The 23,445-nt window shown below is 37.2% G+C and overlaps 1 protein-coding gene across 7 annotated transcripts in view; it reads right to left on the bottom strand.

Moving 5' to 3' along the window:
- Positions 1-23,445, bottom strand: part of LOC124166847 (lachesin-like) — a 791,588-nt gene that overhangs the window by 615,467 nt on the left and 152,676 nt on the right. The gene's annotated exons all lie outside the window — the stretch shown is intronic.

Genomic DNA, 23,445 nt, shown 5'->3' with positions numbered 1-23,445 from the left:
GCCTCCGCAGTATGATTATGGACCTTCCCAGGGTATAGTAACCTCTATGCCCTAACGCCACCCTCTGCCCTTCTTAAGCGCACCTACTCCCTCGCCAGGGTTATTACCACGAGGTGAAACCTTTATTATGATTGCTTCAACCTCTCGGCTACCATCACCGTTATCAGCTCTCTCCTTTCTTCCACTAGATGTCAGGCGGGCCTTGAAGAATGTCACAAGCCGTAGGCAGGTAAAAGATTCTAGCTAGCGATAGACTTTGAGCGGGATTTGGCGCTGATAACGAGCATTACAGAATAAAAGATTAATTAATTCGTATTTATTAACATAAAATGTCAAATTCATGCAAAAACTTTAACCTGCGGTAAAAAAATCATTTTCGCACCAATAAGATGCAGTTCCTTTGTTTCTCATTCCTGAACTTCTCGTTTCTATAGATTAAGATAATAATCAATCCAAGCTCAAGTTAATTTCTATAATCCGTGAAAACGGTTTCACACTTTTACCGATCAACCCATATTTGAGGAAACATTGAAGACTATGCAACTAAAAAAAATAAAATAAAATAATGACACAAGGAATGTAATAAATCAGCTAAACTGTTATAATTTTGTACCAATTTTATTTTCCACCCTAATGGGCTTCATTTTCAACCTTAGAAATGAAAGCAGATTCAAAAACACTTCGGAATCAACTAAATTAGGTAAAGAAAAAATTTATTGCGATGAAAACAATCATTTTTTGATGATTGGATTGAGTCATTGATTTTCAAATTGCAGTCAGAGCGGTCATTTTTCAGGAGGTAGGGCCCCTGCTGGTAGGGTCGAAGAGACGGTCCTGCGTGGGTGAGCTCGTCAAGGATAGGGCCGCGGATTAGCGATCCTTCGGAGGGTGTACCACACCCATCCTGGAAGTACCTGCTCCATGGGCCCAGGAAACGCATTTTAACATTTTAGCCGCATGATAGGAGTAGGTTTTCTGAGATTGAACAGCAGCGAAAGGGTTAAAGTCTATAATACTTCTCATTTTGCTTATTTCGCATGATATCTGGTGTACATTATCAATTATTATCAATAACTATTCATTATACATAATTAAAAAAGCACGAAGTATCACGGCACATTCCTACGAGACAGCAAATTATGACAATGCGGGTTGCATAACTTCATGTAGAATAACTAATTCGGCCGCAGTTGCGAAAAAGCAACGGTATATTCCCAATCCGATATTAATTTTTATTTCAAAACGAGTTTAAGTTGTAATATCTATAAAATGAAGCGTTGTTGCACAAATGGACTAATAAAGCACTTAGTAATGGGTATAGTGACTTTTATGAAACCATATTTATCTTGCGTATTAAATGATTTGATAATTTACACTTTTTGAGTATTTTTTAAATTTTAAAAATATTTATAAAAACCATTATTATCTCACCGAAAATCAATTTAAGCCTATATCTATCGAAAAAAGAGAATTCTACATAAATAAAATTAATTGGAAACATTTTTTAAAATTTCTTTTTCATTTAGCGTTTTCGCAACTTTGGCCGTAAGTGTGTGAAGTAGGAAAGTTGGTTTATTAGTTCCTCCTTCTTTCATTTAATTTTCAACAATTTCACGTGATTTTCCTTATCTATAAACCATAGAGATGCACTCTCAGAGAAAATAGTCCAGCAATAATTTTTTTCATGTCAGAAACAAGTCAAAGTTTAAAAATACGTATAGCCGTGGAACACTTTATAGCCTTCCTTGGCTAATATACTGTACTTCCTTCCGCAAAACTTTGGCTTTAGAGGTATCTAAGAAAGCGAGCTTGCGTGATGGCATTACAATTAAAAACGCAGTGACGTGCAAATGACGTAATGTTACGTTCTCACGAGACATCGTAGAAATGTGGGCAACGTTTATAATATTGCGTCTATTTTAATTTGATCGTCTTTCATATTTCGCCGTTACATTACCGTCAAATACCTATCTATAATTATTATGCTATTAGACGAGTTAGTGCATTTAAAATAAAGTGGATGGAAGAGTATAAGAGATAGAAGTTTCCATTCCAATTAACTATGTACTGTGTATGTGGTAAAATCAATCTATGTGTGTTAATTTCTATATTCCCGGAAGTCATATAAAGCAAGTAGACTGGTGCGGCTATGACGTACACTCTCAGATACGTTAGTGCATAACACCTTGTTTTGCGCTGGGGGGCTCTTTCAGACTATATTAACTCTTGGCTAAATTTTATTCCATGGCGTCATACAGGCACTTATTTCCCTTCTCAGATTTCCGAAAATAGCAAGCGCGTAATAGAACATCATACAGTTAATTTAACCATAATTCCAGTCATAATCAATGCTACAAAACTCAAAATTGCTTAAAACATGCCCCTTTATCATTTCTGACTAAAAATATAGAGGTGCTATTAATTAGAGGCGAATTCACAATGGATAGATTGGCAACGTTCATTGTACCAAAAATTTCTAAAACTGTGGAAAAATGCAAAACAGTAGAGTAAGGGATCAGGTTTCTCTCTCTAAAGGATAATCTCTAACGCAGAGCTGCTTCTCGAAGAAATTAAATTTAAAGCCTACTCATTTTTTAAATGTGAAAATGTCTACTCAATAATAATTATTGCGGGAGCTATGCGTTTTGGCATTAAACTAAAGCACAAAAGAACACGTACTTCAAATCTTTCCTGAATAGAGTTGAAAATGCCTATAACCTTGATATTACAACAATGTAGTGTTTATGATTTTGGAGTATAGGTCATGATTTAAATTAAATACACTTTTTGCCAACGTTTCTGAGATTTATTCTCCTTCCTCAGGGCTCTTAATTATGATGAATGTTTACAAAGAAAATAAAGAAAATAAATTAATTAAGTGGTTACAAAAATTTGAATACAATTGTGCAGTACAAATTCATTGGTAAATTAAAAATTGTGAACAGAATTAAACAACATACCTGTGATAGAAAATTTTCGTTACTAGGCTAATCATGGTTACTAATAAATATTGATTCATTTGTTAACAAATGGTATCTAAATTATACTAAACAATTCTAATTTCGATGAATTAAATAATAATAAATTTTACTTAGGTGTTCGATGTCCGATCTTTTATTGCAACTGTTATTTGATTTGGATATGTAAAACATTTCTTTAAATAATCTTTTCTTAAAATTGGTTTCTATGTCTAAAATTTTGGTGTTCTCGAAATCAAAATGATGGCTATAGTCTAGACTGTGATTTGCAAGAGCAGAAAGAGTGATTTTATTTTTTATTGATGATTTGTGCTGGGATATTCGGTTTTTTAAATATTGAGAAGTTTGACCAATATAACAACTATTACAATCGAGGCATGGTATGTGGTATATTATGTTACTTTTTAGTTTTTTTGGGGTTTCTGATTTAATTTTTGTGTACAGAAGTCTGCTTTGCGTGTTAGAAATTTTGTGTGCAATTTTATAATCTAATTTTTTGAAAACTCTAGTAAGTTGTTCAGATAATTTATTTATATAAATGATTCCACGGTATGGGGACGTTATTGTGTTTGTTAAAGCTAAAATTGCACACAAAATTTCTAACACGCAAAGCAGACTTCTGTACACAAAAATTAAATCAGAAACCCCAAAAAAACTAAAAAGTAACATAATATACCACATACCATGCCTCGATTGTAATAGTTGTTATATTGGTCAAACTTCTCAATATTTAAAAAACCGAATATCCCAGCACAAATCATCAATAAAAAATAAAATCACTCTTTCTGCTCTTGCAAATCACAGTCTAGACTATAGCCATCATTTTGATTTCGAGAACACCAAAATTTTAGACATAGAAACCAATTTTAAGAAAAGATTATTTAAAGAAATGTTTTACATATCCAAATCAAATAACAGTTGCAATAAAAGATCGGACATCGAACACCTAAGTAAAATTTATTATTATTTAATTCATCGAAATTAGAATTGTTTAGTATAATTTAGATACCATTTGTTAACAAATGAATCAATATTTATTAGTAACCATGATTAGCCTAGTAACGAAAATTTTCTATCACAGGTATGTTGTTTAATTCTGTTCACAATTTTTAATTTACCAATGAATTTGTACTGCACAATTGTATTCAAATTTTTGTAACCACTTAATTAATTTATTTTCTTTATTTTCTTTGTAAACATTCATCATAATTAAGAGCCCTGAGGAAGGAGAATAAATCTCAGAAACGTTGGCAAAAAGTGTATTTAATTTAAATCATGACCTATACTCCAAAATCATAAACACTACACTGTTGTAATAATAAGGAAGGTCAGGAGAAGAAACTGTATTTATAACCTTGATATTACTTACAAGCAACATTGGGCTATAATGGGTTAAGGGGTAGCACTAATAGTGCTAAGGAGTAGTTGCTAGGAGAATTGGAGGGCTGAAATCTAAGTAGATAGGAGGAATCCAAGTAGACTTGCCGGAATGAAGACGTCCAAGCACTCAGCGGAGCGGGGAGGAGGTTTTATCCTTAGACCGAGGATTAGTAGGAGCTGGGCAACACTCATTTCTCTCGTCTCTTGCGAGGGTCAGCCCGGCTGCGGGCCGAGATTGCGGTTGTGAGGGTCACGAGGCGTCAGATTTAGAAGGCGGATGTCTGACCCTCGCACCCTGCCCTGCTCCTTAAATCTCTCCCACACCCTTTAGCATCTCTCCCGTCCACCATAGAACCCTTGCCCTACATCTTTCCAACGCTCAATTCGGCCCAAACTCTTGCAAGGGGAGCATCCACTCACTTTAACATGCGTGAATGAGAAAATAATAAATGTATAAATTGCAATTCATCGTTATTCAGCGCCTTCTTCAGGTTTTCATCGTCCTGCAATGGAGTAAAATATTTAGCATTTACGACGTTTCGAGCATCTAGCATTTTACGAGGTCAGAAAATTACGGGATTTTTTTTAACTTCGTTGGTTTGGAGAGACCCTACGTCTTTTCAACGCTCAATTCGGCCTAAACCCATTCCCGCGATTCTTTCACTCACTTTAACATGCATGAATGAAGCAATAATGGACGTTTAAAATATATTTAACCGCTATTAAGGGCCTTTTTAGAGCTTTTAACCATCTTTTGATAGTCTTAAATGCTTATTTTATGCTGTCTTTACACCATTTTCAACTAAATCTGTATAAAGGAAATAATATACCCTATAAAATAATAACTCTATAAAAACATAAAAACATCAATTTCGAAACTTAATTTGGCTCAAGAGACCAACGTCATTATAAATTCCCATTAATTTTATTTACAAAGGTATTCACGCTGAGTGCAAATGGCGTAGGGACAAGCCAACAAATACCAAAAATAAAAAACCAAATAGGTGACACGGTGGAAATAAATTGATACTCTCGTATACTTTAGCTTCTAGACCCAAATTTTGCTCTAAAATCTCTCTCAGGAAAATATTGTATAATGGTCTCATGCAAATGGATTTCATGGATAAGCATTCCCTCAAACTAAGGAACATCAATTTTCCAAGAACGCAAGCAGTCGAACATCCTATATTAATTTCTCTATTCCTAGAATTGTATGAAGCAAGTGGACTGGTGAGGCTATGACGTTAACTCCCAGATACCTCTATAATTCCACTTCGGCGCTGTATTTCACTCTCGGCAAAAGTTTTATTTCATGGCGTTATACATGCACTTATTTCCCTTCACAGACTTCCGAACATAGTAAGCGCGTAAGACAGCATCATATAGTTAATTTTTACCATAGATCCAGTCACAATCAATGCTACAAAAGTTAAAATTGCTCAAAACATGGCCTTTTGTCATTTATGACTAAAAAATATAGAGGCGCTATTAATTTGAGGCTAATTTAAATGGATGAATTGGCAACGTTTACCATTCAAATGGGTAAAATGAAATATACATCTCAAGCGAATCGTAAACAATTGATAATACTGTAATAGAGGTTCCATGTGTATAGCCGGCCTCGGTGGCGGCGGGGTAACGTTCTCGCCTGCCAAACAAGAGGTCGCGGGTTCGAGTCCCGCCATGGTCGTTTGTGTACGTTTAATTGTTGCATTTGTTGAACACCCCGGTATAAAATGGCCAATACGAACTGTATCCGGTGGTTTGAGAATAAAAAAATAAATAAATAAAAAATAAAATATTAATGTCTATTAATAAAGTTCTGTTTCAATTCTAAAAAAGTCTCTTAGACGATATGTAAGTGTGGTATAAAATGACCCAAAGATGACCTCAATAATAAGATGAATTTTGCACTTAGAGCAACAAATATCTCTGGGAAAAATCTCTTAGCAACAATGTATTAATGCCGTTATTAATTAACAGTCCTAATCTCTATAATATTCACCACATAAATAAGGATTAAATAATTACGCTTTTAATTAACAGATTTTGCTATCTAACGCTTCAAAATTTCCTAATTACGCTAATAGCGAGCATAAAAATCGCCTTGTCTTGCTTGAAAATTGCGCCCCACCGTTTGTGAATCCTTGCTGCGTTTAAGTTTATAGTGTCCACCGTGAAAACGGCTGCTAGGAAGGTTTATCGGCCAGACCACTGTGGCTCCGCGGCCTTAATAAGGGAAGCAGAACACATCTCGGGCATCTGATTAACATAGTGCGGTCTGATTAATATTCAAGCAGCACTGGTAAGAGTTTTGGCCACGTTGTAAGGGGTTCCACGGTGCAGCCAGAACTCAACGTACGGCTCCCTTATTATATGGATGCACCGGCCACTGAAACCACCTATTTTTTGGTACTTGCTTCACGATAATATACCTTCTGAAACTTAAATATAACTCTCTAACGCACGCATGTTCCAGAAGTTTCTGATATAATAGAAAAATTACTCACAGAACGGTTCTATAATCATTCCATATGTGTCATAACATCATCCCGCATACTAAGTAGGTATACTTAAAAAAGACATTCGGAATAAAAACTACAATAAGAGTCCTACAAATTTAAAAATTTAATCCTTAAAGATGTCTCATTGAAATAGCGTTGGTTTAGTTGATAAATAACGGGAAAATCATATTAACATTCATATCTAAAGGAACATAACGCTAAACATCATATTGAGCTTTATCAAACCGAGCATCAACGATTTTAATGATGAAACTCAAAATCAACACAGTGATTGTTAACATGGTGAGCTGACGTTATAGTGCTAAGAAAACATATTGAATTCCGTTCAAAAAGGCGTCCTTTGTTAGGTTGTCTATGTTCAAATAAACACTATTACTTGATACAAAAACTTCTTTCCACATGAATGCTTAAAATTTTAGAAAAAATTACGCCCGAACCGATTTCCAGTTCTAGGTCAAATTGCGCGACAGTATATGCATGCATTATTTATGTATTATATATGTATATTATCCATTATAAATGCATAAAACTTCTGATAAGAAAGAATTTTCAATGAAGCATGCTGAAACAGCCAAAACCGCTCAATTATGCGAGTTAATTCGAAGGATAAAACCAGAAGAGGTAAGCGTGATGGAGTGAAATTTTTCCATATTGATATAAACACTTGCAATTTTCCTCGATTACATATGAAATAAAAAATACCTAGACATGATAAGATTAGTTGATAGAAGAACTGAGCGGAGAGCTACGTTTATTCCATACTAGGATTGTGGATATCTGATTGTAACGATGAAGCTATTTACTACATAACGTCATGATTATTTATTTTGTTTAATTCCACGTCCATTAGAGGTATTTTTTTTGTTTCTATAAAAACGAAAACTAAGTATAATGGCCTTTTAGATCGGGGATTTTCAATAAAGCAACAATTACACATGCTCAAAAACCCATGTCCTGGTTAAGTACCACCTACCCAGAAGGGACTCGAACCCGCGACCCCTTGTCTAGCAGGTGAACATTTTAACCCACCGCTAAAGTGGTAGGCATTTATTAAGTACACATCAGCGGTAAATTCTCCAGTTCACTGGTGTCAGCTATTTGGTGACATTATTTATCTTCAACCTGTATATGGAACGGTTAGTGAAGGATATGAAATGGAAAAAAATTCCTAAGAGGGAAAATATTAGTTGATCCCAGTGCGTCCTATCTTAGTATTTTGGCAGTCTTATTACAATGAATAAGCTTTTTACAATATATAGCCTGAGGAACATTTATTTTTTTGACACCCACGTCATTTGCAATTGACTATACATGTGCCTTAACTTCTCCAGCTAGTGGCACTAGCTAAAGATATAGGGAAACAGTCCTCCACGATCGTTTGATCCGATCACATTACCATGGCATCCATCCCTTCGTCCAGAAACCCACTTTTTCTCTCTCCTCCGCCTTCTAATCTAGCGCCGGGAATCATGAACCCGTTAAGGGTGCCCATATCGATTACTTTGACACCACTTCCACTCCTCCCCGGTAGTTTCGGCCACACCGCGAGAGAGAACCGAACCCATAATTTAGAGCGAGCGGGACATTTGCACCGCAGAGCTCACTCCCTCTCTTCTCGGGCGACACAAAAAACAGTCCCGGGCGACCGCCACACCGAAGGCGGGGGAGGTTCTGGGGCCGCGAACGAGCCAGGGAACAGCGATCACCCTCGTACCCCGAAACCGCCAAAAACCCACGTAAAGCCGGCCTCGACCCTAACTCTTCGTCCTCCTCACTCAACCTCAACCACCCCCTCAAGCCCCAATCTCTACTGACTTCGCATCGACAACGTTATGAAGGGGTGAGTGAGATATCTGTGATTAAGGCCGGGGTTTACACTTGGAAGTGACTGGTTTGGCAGTTGCGACACCTCGAATCGTATAGAGTAGTTTTTATTTATTAGATTATTACATTTATTAGATTATTATTAATATATAATGTTTGGAAGGAAATTTCTTAGCTTTTCTACAAAAACACACACTTTATTGCCGACTAGTTTCGGTTACACTGTACCATTTTCAAGAGTCTTGAAAATGGTACAGTGTAACCGAAACTAGTCGGCAATAAAATGTGTGTTTTTGTAGAAAAGCTAAGAAATTTCCTTCCAAACATTAAATATGGAATTCTACAAAGTAAAGGCCTCAACAATTCAGTGCATATTATTAATATATTTTCTTAGGGTCATGTGTTTTATCGCAGATATATTTTTTACTCTTAAATGTCAATAAAAAACTATTATGTCTCAAGTTAGAGTATTTCTGGTTTAAAAATGTAAAGGGATTAGAAAAAGGATTACACATGGCATTAGAGATGCTTCGAATAGCGTCGCTACTTTCAGAGCAAGAACTGCTAACACGGTGTTTCCGGGTTGCATGCGAAGAAATGGGTAGCAAAATTGAGATGCGTATTCCTGTCGTTAATTATGCGCAGAAATACTATATACGCAATTATTTTCTTGTCGAGTCTTACCTAAATACAACAAGCTGTTTTATTTCCCTTCACATCTCTATTTCTACTGACTACACAACGGCAACGTTATGAGGGGACGAGTGAGAGACCTGTGATTAAAATGGGTTTACACATGTGAGTGACTTCTTTTGCAGTAATGACACCTCAAATCGTATCGATGTTTTCAGAGCAAGAACTGCTACACGGTACTTTTTACACCGGAACACATTCTACACCTGCATTTATGTAAAGAATTGAGTATCAAAATGGAGAAAGCGTAGTCCTATCTATTTTTTTACGCAGAAATACTATGTATTTTATTAAATTCTTGTTGAGCTTTACCAAAGAACATTAATAAATATGAAAATCCTTTCAAAATGAATTAAATACATCTAAGATGGCTCCAGCTATTTCTTTTTGCGAGTTTTTTTTAATACAGAGGAAAAAATTGAGAAACACAGTAACAATACATCGACTTCCATTTTTATACTTAACCATCGAGTTTCCATTCACTGCATTTCACGAATTATTCACATGGTTTTCGAACACGTTCATTGATATGATTATCACTTATTAAAAAACATAATGCGTGAATACTTAATACCTTGAGAAATTAAGTTGCAACATCGACCATGATAACCTGGGTATTAATCGTACCTTTCATTGATTACTGTGACTTGACAAGGAAATTTCACCGCAAGCATTAAACTAATTACAGATAACCAACACCTATATAGCAGAGGAAAATTAGGGCAAGATTTAATTATTTCGGAGAACGCGGATTTCCGCAGTATGCGTTGAACTTCTTCATTTCCGCTTAGGACCTCGTCGATTGCTGTGGCCATGAAAACAGCTTGGCTGGCTCCCCATCCAGCGCTTCAGGTCGAATAACAGAACTTCTTGAATGAAGAAGTTCTCCCATACTGTCTTATACCATCGTCGGATTCCGTTTTTAAAGTAATTTTACATGTATCCACCTAGGCTTAGCGCTTTAAATGAATTTTATAAATTTGGCTTGCAAACGGAATTGATTAAAGTCAACACAGAGTTAACCTAATATTTATTACGCTGGGGAAAATTCACTTTGATTGGAGGTACTAACCAAAAATATTAACACCTTGAGTGCGGCATGACGTGATATCACGTCATGGTGCGCTATTCCCTGGTGCTGATGACGTGATATCACGTCATGCGTACCCCGAGGGTTCCGGCCCTCCCTAAGAGCTCGGTTCAGTTCTATTATGACATTTTGTGCCCCTAAGTTGCTCAGCAGGGATCTAGCAGCGCATTTGTGGACGCCGTTTCAAGCAACCTTTCCTGGGAGGATCGGGAGAAATTTTTTCTTTTATCTTAAGGTAAGCCAATTTCCATTCATTTTCCACCCTGTATTATTTTTATTTCTTTTTATTAATGCGTGAGTATGACAAATTTTATTGGAGTTTTATCTTACAAATCATAAGTATTTAATATTTGGAACTTAATTATGTGTGTTTATTAATTTTTTATTGTTTTAATAATGTTTAGCGAGAATATAGATTTTTTCCATCCTTCCTTTTTTTCTTCTTGCGAGCCTAGTATTTTTCGAACCTTTATTGTCTGATGTTAATAAGTTTTATTCAATTAATACATGAAGTACTGTGATTAGTTAAACTTTAATGTAAATTTTAAAATGCCATTACATTTTTTTTATGCAACGTAACATATCTCTAACTTTTGCACCCTTCCTTTGTTTGTCAGTGCAACTCCTAAGCAGGGAGGGAATCGACAAGCGGCAATATTACGAGAGTGAAGGAAGTTATTTACGGAAAAAGTGTAAGTTAGTCATAATATTTATTGTTGATATATGTATATTATGCACCTATAAACATTCTTATTATAATTGCAAATAACTGTTTGCACATTATCCCATGGATTGGCGAAGAAGTGCTTATAAAAATGCTTTTATTTTATCGATAACTGTGAAATCAATGGCTTATGGGTGCTTTCCATTCTTTGTCTCGCCATTGTGAATATTTAGTTCCTAAACATAGTTTTACTTTAGTATAGCTATTTGTAGCATTTCAGCTTTGGCCTATTTCACCGAGTGTTTACTTTGATCCTGTTATTTATCGGAATTTTTACAAAAAAATACAATGTATTTATTGCAGATGGTACGGAAGCGCGTAGTAAAACGGAACATTTTTCATGCTGGCCGGTAGTCGATACCGCCTGAAAGAGGTGAAATTCTCTATTCATCAGCTTTTGTAGATGCTCAGCAGTCTTCGACCTTCCATCAGGACTTGCAGCCATCGACGTCGAGGGAGGAAACCTCCGCAAGGACACAAACATTTCCTTCTTAGCTCTCTGCCTTCACAAGACGAATGTACACGGAGAAGGGGGAGCTCCTGGAAGAGAGCGGGATCAGGCATTCTCTGAAGACTCCGAGCTAGAAATTAGAGAGGAGGAGGGTGGGGAGGAGGTTGAACCCTCACAGTCAGGTACTCCGTTGCCTCCTTCTATGCCAGATCCCTTTATGTCAATCGACGACCTTTTGTCCTATTCTTTCCCTGAGCCCTCTTGCAATAACGTCAGTCCTTCTCCATCCGAACGTCCTTCGCGGTGGACCCGTAGTTCAGTGACCCCTCAAAATATCACTTTCATAGAAAACCCAGCTCTAACCACTCCACCCCCTTCCAACGACCCAAGTGTTTTTGCGTCTCCTTTTCACAGACACCCTCTTTCGTATACCGACAAACTTTCTCATAATCTTCGAAAGAATAGGTTAGGAATCGGAAACAATTGACCTATGAAGAGTTTTACCTTCATAGGCCTAATATTTCACAAGGTAGGTATTCCTATAACCAATATATCCGACTAATGGAGCATTGCTATCTTGTTTGATCTGCTTTGCTTTCGAAAATACATGAGTCGTGATTGATTCTTTAGCATTCTTCAAGCCCTACATTTTTCACCGAACACCGGCCCAAACGATTCAGAGCCTGAGTATTTCCTCTAAAAAATCCGTCCCTTTTAGATTCATTTCACTCCTCCATTGATTCCCTAATAATGCCTTCCCGAAAGCTATGCACGCTTTTTCTTTTATCGTGAACCCGCCGGAAAGATTTCCCTTATAAATTCCGTCTTTCTGTCATTAGATCCTTTATTCTTCCATCCTACATTCCTTATCCCAAGCCACTTTTACCATCAATATCTCAATATCACTTCCCTGAACTCATCCAAGAGGAAGGTGGCAGAAAGAAGAATCGATGGTGCAAGTATTGCACTATTACGGTGCAAGCACTCTTGGGCGTAGGAAAGAGACTGCAGATATCTACATTGGCTGCTAGATCTCCTCTACTCTGTCCCGAGCTTTTTTCTTTCTTTCATAAGAAGGCATAAATAGTATTATACATTTTTGTATCATATAATGCAATAGTATTATAGGTTAAATATATTGTTATAAAATTTGTGAAAGAGGTATTTCCTACATTGGTAAAACATAAATGACTGTACGTAGTTGTATATAATATATACTTTAAAAATGGTCATCATTTCGATTGTATTGAATTTGTTTTGGGTAAATATAATTTTTTTTTCATGTCATGTGCTCATTTTTTTAATAGACTAGGGCTCTTACATAAATAAGAAGCAACTAGAGATTTCCAAGCACGATGGAATTAGTCTTTCCCTCGTGTAATTAGAAAGAAAACGTATCGTTGCTTTCGGTAATCGGGTAAGTAATAAGTATGCTGCAAATCTATTCCTAGCAATACGTATTATTGAATGGTTTACTCGAATTAATATTATTATGCACCAAATGAAAAAATATTATTGCGGTAAAAATTTAAATCAGAATATTCGTAGTAAGAACCGCGATACGTGGGCTAAATGAAGATTACTTGTAAGAGTTTACTTACAAATACTATTAGTTCCAGTTTCTATGCATTAATTTCTAACTCGGTAACATCATATTGCAAAAATATGTTATTGGCTTGAGTTCAGAAGATAGTAATGAGGAAGTTATGGGTTGATTATTTCTGTTTCCACATCCATTTTTATTTCGGCAACGGAGTCTATACCCCAATGACCCAAAAAGGACACGTATCAGCAAAATCTTTCCCCATACCTTCCCCATGTTTTTGATGTGCCGTTGGCACTTCCAAAAAAGTTATTCCTAGTTCTTACAAGTGGACCGACTAAATCTTACTATCACCACTCGCTTCATCTCCGTCGTACCCCCTCCAACCTTAGAACAGCCGGCAGGAGTGGTGCACGTCAAGAAACACCCTAATACACCGTCGGAAAATAATCTCGAAAGCGGAGTGCCACCCATCTCAAGCACCTGCAGTGAAGGGAATACATAATGGCATGTGAAAACCATTTTTGTTAAATATCTGATGCTAACGGGTGGTCGTATGGGAAGAAAGGAATTGGAGGTGAAAACATGAAACGAGTGATGGAATTTGTGACGAGAATAGTGGCTTCAGAAGAAAATGTAGAAATCATTCAATATTATCGAACCCTACCCCGATACTTAGGATTACTAGTACAAGGAATACGCCGAAATATCTTGCCCAGAATTACCATCACAATCAAACAGCTTTTCACGGCGATTCCTTGTACTTATAACTTGCGTTACATCCATCTAAGCCAAAAATTTCCCTATGGCAGTGGCAAAATACCAATGGCGATACCAGTAGAACATAACAAATTCATTTTCTTCGTATTTGTTTGGATACATAGCGCAGAAAAAAAATTGAAAGAAAACGGTAGCGCGGGGAAAAAGCCGACAGTATGCAACCCGCATTACGTTTATATCCCGCTGTGCGGGTGACGTGATATCACGTCATAAATAAAAAAATTCATAGCTAACAAATTAGGGCCAAGAAAATTTTTTCATTATTTTTCCCAGCTCTTTTGGCACCAATGCATGCGTTTTGCATTAAAAAACGACAGCCGCACCGGGGGTCGATTTTGAGTTTTACATGGTCAGCATTGAAAGTGTTAATGTTGTCCCCATGGGTTCAATTTTCGATAGATTCGGCGACAGAGCAAATTTGGCGCATGCTATAAAAAATCAAAATTTGCCGATTTAGAACTCAGTGATATTAGATCATTTAAAAATATATATCTTCTTATTAAAGCTGGTACATTTTTTCTTTTTCTCTCATATTGCAATGAACCACAGTATACTGAAAATTATTCTAACACTCCTGCTGAAAATGAAAGAGTAACTCCAATAAAAGTCAATTGTTAGATCCCTATACGAATCCTGTGATATTCGGTGATACAAATTTTTCAGATAACCTTATCAGCACTTATCCACTCTTCTTTTAACATAAACATCTTTTCATTTATATCAGTGCACCGAAACATAATGAATTCAGCTACTAATACTTCTACTAAGTAAAAACATTAATCTCGTAAAAGAATGAACTAAATGACTTCTTTACGAATTGTGTGACATCAGATTATACAGAAATGTATTCTAACCACGTTATAAAAACTGATATTACTCTTTCTACTTGACAAAACTGAACTATCTATTTAAATGAACCGAAAAAAACGGAACTAACTCTTAATAATCCTAGAAAAAATGAGAAAAGGACGCAAATAAAATCAAATGAAAAAGACAATCCACCTTAATGCCGAGCAGTTTCTGTACAGAGGTCATCATGTAAGCATTAGTTTTGCCTGTCAAATCGCTTTTTCAACATGCCAGCGGTAAATTCCATCTACACAGTTTCATACGAGGAGTTGAGAAGCCAAGGGCTTTAAGTGAATTTTTTACCAAGCAGAGAAATTGATAGAAATTGAATAAAAATTTGGTTGCCAAGGCAAACGAATTATTCTCTGTTCTGTGCTGATTCCATGCAGAAAATCAAATCCACTAATAAATATCTGTTTGGCCTCTTGCCCCTTGGTTTCTCAACCCATCATACACTATCTAATCGATTTGCCTTATTTCTGAGCTCTTTGAACACTTTTTACACACACCAAGAGCAAAAAAATCCTTTAAAAATCAAAAGGATTAAAGCAACTGGTAATACCACCGGACTGCAAGGGTAGAGACCCCTAACGTGGCGATTACGCTTAGCGGAACAGCGAGGAGAGGGAAAGGGTGATTGCGGTGGGCTTGGGGCTTAGTTAAGGATGGTTATACGGAGAAGACAGACAACCCCGGTGGAGCCACGGCAATATGAGTATTTATGAGGACAACTACTGAGAGCTTTGAAGGGAGTGATGTTTAGTTTATTTAAGTCTCTTTTAGTTTTTACACTAGCCACCTTAGGTTTCAATAAAAATCCTAGTTTAGACCTCAAGGAATGCCATTTATTCAATTACAAACGAAACGAGGTAGCCAACGGTGGATTATGCAATCTGTTTTTATGCGCAAACTACATATTGATCTTAAAATAGACGGTGGAATCGTCACTAATCTGCTTTTCTGTCCCTCAGCAGTTTCTGTCCGGAAGTGACACGATTGCATAAGAATCGACGAAAATATATTCGTAGAAGAACCCATTTATAATACGTATCGTTTTTTTTTTGTTCAGAACAGAATCGGGATATTATAACTCCTTGAAATTATTTCCATAGATGATAAATATGTAGAATTTCTAATGCGAATGACCATTGACTTAATTGCACGCTAACAATTACGGATGTTTTACTTATAGGGTCAACGTGAAAAAAGCATCGATATTTGAGCCCTTTTTACTCACACCAAGAGCAAACAAAAAAGCTAAAAAAAAAATTAAAACGACTGGAAACGCCACCGTACTGCAGTGGTAGAGGCCTCTAACGTGGCGATTCCCCTTAGCGGAACGGTGAGGAAGTAGAATTGGGAAAGAAGAGTGCAGAGGTGAGGCAACGAGGTGAAATTAGTATCGGAGTGGGAAGGGCGTAACGGCGATTGCGGTGGGCTTGGGGCGTAGTTAAGGGTGGTTATAAGGGGAAGACGGATAGCGTTGGTGGAGGCAGTGCGATGCTAGGGGCGGCAGGGGAAGGGGAGGGAGGAAAGTGGCCTTAGCTGGTGTGCGTGAGGTTGCGGGAAGACACGAGGAAGAGTTATAAGGCCGGGTGAAGGGTTAAGGGCTTTAAAGGGAGAAGAGGAAGGAGGAGGAGGTAATAGGAAGTGACTTTGGGCATGTAAGGGAGGGCAAGGTGGGAAAATGGGTGTAGGGAGGGTCGCAGTCCATGGTAGGGGACGCTGCTGAATCCATGCATGGAACTGGAGTGTTGCAGTAGCAGGCTAATAGGGGTAAGGTGAGAGAGAACTGATTAGACCAAGGAAAAATATGAACTATGGATTTAAAACCTCCCACTTGGTTCGAGTTCGATGCGCCATCCACCCACAATAGTGATTAAAGACCAGTAAAGAAATTAATTTGAAGTTGAATAAAAAAACTATGCTATGAAATATAAAAAACTTTACAATTTCACATAAATTTAATACTTGTACGATGTATGTTTCAAGTGACGCTTTATCATCACCAGATGTTGACGTGCCACGTGCTTTTTAGATCGTACGGTATTAAATTCAAATGAAGTTATAAAGTTTATTTGCATTTTATTTTGCAAAGTCGAATCCATGAAGTCACGCGCGAGACAACGAAATATACTAGGAATTTTTATACTCTATCTGACGATACCACTCGACGCAAAGTGGTATCGAAATAATCGTGAATTTTATTTAATCTACGATACTGGTAGCTCGATTCAAACCGATATAAACGTAAATATTACATGAAAAATGTAATTGAAGAGACTGAGAAGGAAAAAAAAATCGCTAAGGAGTGGAACTACGAATTTACCTCCTCAGCAATACTCTTACCATTACTTCACAAACATTGTTTTAAATAGTTGAAAGGCAATAGAAATGGTAGACGAATTTCAAAGTGGGAGGTGCTAAATATCCATGCGGGTGCACCCATCCCTATCGGAGGTCATTTTACATACTAATGTGCCCTTCCCCGTCAGCAGATACGAAAATTTTTATGGCACCGAAATTATCAAGTATCAAAAAATAAAGGCATCGTGAAATTGTGTGTATCGAGATTAGAATATTCTAGCTGCCCTTACGCAGTGAGGTTAATGGCAAAGGGAAAATAACTAGCCCCACAACCCTGAATGAGAGTTGATCACGTGCCATGACTTAGTCTCGGGTGAGCTCTAAACTCACCTGAGAGAATAGTCTTCGGTTTGAATCACTGAGGGAGTGATTGTATGGTAGCATGTACAATACATGTACTTAATTTAGTACTATCCGAACTTGGTTGAAAATTATTGGAGACTTCCATATCTCATAATCGATTACATCAGAAAGTTGACTTGTAGGGCTCAACCACTCGGTAGCTGTGTACACTCCAAATGTTTAATGATGAAAATAACTAGAACTATTTTTATGAGAAAATGTTTACGAACTCCACCTTAGGTAATAAATAATTCAATTTATGTCAGTGGTATACGTAACTATAATGATAGTACCCCAAAAGTCAAAATCATAAACATAACTTCTTCCTTAAATTATGGATACAAGGGTTGTTTTAGCTGAGAGACATTTCAAGATTTTTTTTCTCGTATAAATTGATTAAAAGTCGCTCACAGCTCTTATTTAAAACCATTATACACGGAAAAAAATCACCGGAGATGAGGACGTTTAAAATGATTCTCCACGCTTTTATAAGAGATTAAAAAGGTTTATCATAGTTTATACTTCAAAGAGGATAAAAAAAGTATTAGTTACACACTTCGACCGATGAGTGGTGATATACGATGATGAGAGACAATCGCGGAAATACTCAACATTACAATAGTTTACACCGTGCAAACTGGACGTAGGGGAAGACTGCATAAGGATCGTCTTAACTCAGCGAAATAATCCCTACCGAGCACAAGGACACAGAGCGCATTGGCCCTGCGCTTTTCCGCGTCAAAGCCTCGTATACCCGCACTTCTCCAACCCGAGTTCAAAGTACCTCCTAACGCGCCCACCCCCCTTCCAGCCTCTCAGATTCGGTCCAGATACTCCGTTCCCTTCGTCCGAAAACTCCCGCAGCCCGTCCCCCGTATTCCGGGGCAAACCACCTGCGTCAAACAGGCCTCCCTTCCCCTTCCCAGCTCGTTACGCCTACGGCCGTAAAGTTAATGCCAAGACGGGGGTAATAGGTGAGTAGAACACGGGTTAAAACGAATCGCAACACGTGTGAGGGAGCGTCACGCTGGCTGCGGTGTCTTTTTTTTCCTCTCGCCAAGCAGAGGAGTGTGAGAGAGAAAGATAGAGAAAAAAAATCAACGGATGAGCTAAGCTCCTCCACGCGGACTGAACTGGAGATAAATGAAGAGCGTGAATGAAATTACAGTCGGGAAAAATATTTTTTCGCGAGGCGCTCTTCGTAACCGTTGTAAGACCTTACCTGGGGATTAAGCGGGGGAACGGATGGAGCGTGCGAACGAATTAGTGCGCAGGGAGAAACGCAGACTATCGCTATTTTGGAGTGCAACGTAGGGTAAACACGAATTTCAAGAGAAAAAAGGCAGCGCATAATTTTAAGAAATTTAAGAAACCAAAAGGGAGATCACTTCGCTGAATGGTAGATTCAAAAATTAACTTTTTTATATTATACACCGTATTTATCATTAAAATATCTACAATTTTTGAACTCTAATGGTCCTTACATAATCAAAAGTTGAAGCACGAATGCCCTCTTGAATTTCACCTCTTGATATCGTAATAATGACCTATTGTTAATGATCCAGGTTATTCTTCATTGCTCCATCATACGTTATTTAATGTACTATGCCTAAATTGGAAAAACATTTTGGTAAAATTCAGCTAAATTTCGGGTAGGCAAAAAAAATGAACTTTAATCCAAGTTTATAATCATATTTATTACTACAAGTGCAACTCAGTCATTTTAAAACGGTCAACGGTCTATTTATACACGATTATGTTTAGTAAACACCGAATGCAGATAGCGGACAATGAACCTATCTTCATTCACTTACTAAACGAAGTAATATAAAGGTTAGTTAGGATATGCGAGGATAGAGCTCACCCCAGACTAAGCCACCTAGGCGTGTAGCCAAGCGCTTTACGCAGGAGCTTACAACGCTCACTGGTGAACCCGATCCCTTATTACCACAAATAAATCAGCCGTTTAATGCGTAGACATGCGTGGACGCGTAGCCCGGAGCAAATACCACCTGCGTGATGAAAATGGATCAGCGCAAATGAAAAATCGATGGGATAGATCCCGTAGTGCCCTCACATGATCACAGTATTACGTCCATCCACCCTGATTTAGCCCAGAATCCATCCATCACAGTCCTCGCGTTTCATTGATTCTCGTTAATGCGGGCGGCGATAGATATCCCTTTACCCCGGCATGCATGCAACGCTGTCGGAAACTGCACTTGGCATTGCCACGACGATTATCACGATCTCGGTAATCTGTTTAAAACATTGAGCGGACTCGGAGAGGTGTCCTACGAGAAGGGAAATGACGGCAGAGAGACACCGTAGGGAAAAAGTGATGGTTATAGATGGACAGGACATGATTGGGTAATGGAGGAACGAAGAAAATGAGTATGCCAGGGGATAAAGCTTCGGAACGCAATGGAGGTGAAATCGATTTAGGGATCTCTCTATTCGGCGAAGTGGTTGCGCTCGGCTGAAATGCATTTGCCTGCCGTCGGACGGGATTGTGTCCACAGGGTCAGTTTGAAAGACATTTCTCCACACGTAGCCATGGATGACGAGTGTGATTCTCGAATTCGGCACCAATCGCTTCTACCGCGCAACACTCAATCGCGATTACGCAATCGCAACGTATAACGTATTTTCGGTCATTCAACTCCATCCATAGCAAACAATATACTGCTATTTATCTCCAGAGTTAGATAGAGAATGAGTTACTCTTTCAAGAGCAAGCGATAAAATCGTTACGTACACGATAGTACTGCGAAAATGTATCTATTTATAATCGTATGTTAATTTATTAAAAAGTATTTTAAATCAAGCTAATTCTTATCTAAAACATGGGAATTTTTATTTCTATCCCAATTTTAGCTTCTTACACTTCTGTAATGTGGTATTAGTAGAATTATTCTTAATTTTTGAGCCATACGCAATAAGTACACAATTTCTAAGAACTCAATGCTATATTCATCAAATTAAGCCTACATTTCCTTTTTGGCTATTGGGATTAAAATCGTTCTCTACCAGTATAACGTATCTTCTGTCACTTTCCTACATCTGTAAACAAAATATGTCCTTATAGTCATGTTCAACGTTAATTAGGGGTGTTACCTGTTTTTTTTGCACAGAATAGAGTTAGCTTGAACGATAGTGCCTTAACTAAACGCAAAATTAATTTATGAATTCATAATTCTCTTCAAATAAATTATAATTATTTAAAAAATCAAGTCAATAGCTCACACACAAGAGTATTTTGATTATTATGCCGATTTAATCTTACAACGCTATTTCAACACATTCTAAGGTATTTCATTCATAGTTTTTCTAACAATTCATCAAAAAAAATATATCTATGCACATATCCAAAGGCTCCCAATGATAAATTATTTCAGGACATAGCTTCGCCTGCATCTTAATGATATCATCATTTTTAACCAAAGGAGATGATTATTCTAAACATGTAGCTCACAACGCGCAGAATATTTTCACCAATATAAAGTTCTCTTTGCGGCATCCTGTCGCTCTTTTCCCATATTTTGATCCCTCCTTGTGAATTGAAGAATTACAACCTTACGGCATTTTTCACAAACGAAATTTATACTTTAACCTTGGTAATTATTATATTCTGATTTAAATTTCCACCCTCTTACAAACACCTCCATGGCTGTGAAAGATCTCGACAATTGATTCAAACTAAGTTTCAGACCGAAACGATAGCATTTTGTTATCCCTAGGGTTAATTAGTGGATGATTTTTAACAACATATTCCTAGTTAGGTATACTATATTTTTATTAATAGAACGTTAACTTACACGCCCTGCTTTTAGTCTTTGCCCCTAATTTAACTATTTGTTGATGTCTTCCAGTGACGTTAAGAATTATATCCTCACGGAATTTTCAACACGCATAATTTACTCAGCAATTTTATTATTCAAGTTTGAACTAAATTTCCGACCTCTTCCAAACAACTTCATGGGCGTGTAAGCTCCCAAAAGCGATTCAGGCTTTTTAAGCGTTCGGACTAAAACCCGACCCAATACCCTGCTGACCGCATGACCGAGCATAATAAATATATTTCCCACGCACACCAACCACGCTCCCAAAGTTGGACGAATTCCACACAGTTTAAATCCTACCACCTCCTGAGCCCAAACATAACCCCCTTTACCCAACGCACGCATTCAAACCTCAACCATTCTTCTTCAACCAACAACCCTCGCGCGCATGATTCTCCCCAATCTGAAACCAGCTATAACCTACTCCTTTTGAACCCCCTACTCTCCTTTCCCAACCCAAAAAATATGGCTTCCACTACCATGTGTCTTGACCCAAGTCTGGTGCAAATATAATGAGGAAATAAATCAATATTATCAAAGTGGAATACTGGTTAAGGTAGGTTTATATGGAGCACTTTGCGACTCATTCCAGCCTGTATTATCTACCACCTTAGGCTCCCCTAATAGAATAAAAAATAAGCTTTATTGTAGTCCACATCGTATTATTAAAACCTGTAAATGTTAAGACATTTTCAGGTCATTATCAAGGGGTAACAAAGAGGTAACAGGTTCTGTTACATCTTGATAATGACCTGATATGGTGGCAACCGGTAGAGGAACTAATAGATATATACTGAGTGAAATATAATAGAGTTTATTTTCGATTCTGTTTTGGTAGGTACCATTCCACGAAGTTAACTCGTGAACCATTGATTTGATTATACTCTCCTCTAAAGTTTGTAATGAGTCATACTCCGTTTCATTCAATAATCAAATCCCACTCTCTTCCCCTTCCCACTTATCTACCGTCATTCCCTAAAAATGGTATTTAAATTTGTCCTGTTCGCTTACTTACCAGATTACGTTTAGTTTACAACAGAAGGGCTTCATTCCAGAAATTAAAAATGTAATACGCATGACTTTTCTCAGTGGAAATGGAATTAAAACTCACTCAGGTCAATAAATCACAGATTAAAAATGCGGATATGGCAATAATTTAAATCTTGTTTATTTACTATCATCTCTTTTTTTGTTTAATAAGAGCTATTTATTTCTCGCTTTCATGTACCTATTGATAGTTTTTCTCAGCCAAGTTATTCTTCTTTGCAGCTGAGTATTTGCTCCACTTGTGGTGCCCAGAGCTCAATAAATATATATTGTCTTTAACTTTCGCTCAGTATTTGCTTCATTAAAACGTTCTACATACTTTATCGAGGTTTCCTCTCCTTTCTCAACGTGTCTAGCAAATTGTCGTATCTCTTCCTCTCGGTCCATCTTCACTATTAGTTACCTCCAGATACATCAATATGAGCGCCTCCAGCTGTTTTCACCCTTCTTCGAAGTTCACGCACGCTGCATCTTCACTGATTGATTTTTGAAATTTTTTACCAGCATTATACTGCTATATGTTAGATTTTTTGGTGTACCTAATCTTATATTTATGCGACAACAATAGCTTGTGATAAAATCCCAACTTAATTACCTTACTCAATGCACAACAATCAACCCCAAGACATGTGCCCTAACTAAATTACCATTTACAAACTCTTTCGCTATGAAGAAAAAGTGTGAAAATGAGAGAGAAAAATTAGAGAAGCAAGCAAAGAAAATTAAAGATTTGTTTGAGTAAAACTATTCGATTGGCTATTTAAAAGACCTCATGGTCCAGCGTTTAACTTTAAATCACGTATATTGTGTGATTGGTCAGATTTTGTGATATCATTATATATCTGAGATTAAATACTTCAAAAAATAATTTCTAATCAAGCATAAACTAATTGTTTCAGCGAAATTTTCCCATTCAAATTTTCGATGTGCCACGTTATTTTATTCGATGTACAACTCGTATTAAGCGCAATGTGGTTGTCTTAGAGAGAATATCATTTTTTCATAAGGCA

The sequence above is a fragment of the Ischnura elegans genome, chromosome 10 (assembly GCF_921293095.1).
Source record: "Ischnura elegans chromosome 10, ioIscEleg1.1, whole genome shotgun sequence".
Taxonomy (NCBI): Eukaryota; Metazoa; Arthropoda; class Insecta; order Odonata; family Coenagrionidae; genus Ischnura; species Ischnura elegans.
The sequence above is the reverse complement of the archived record's forward strand: the minus strand, read 5'-3'. Positions and strand labels throughout refer to the sequence as shown.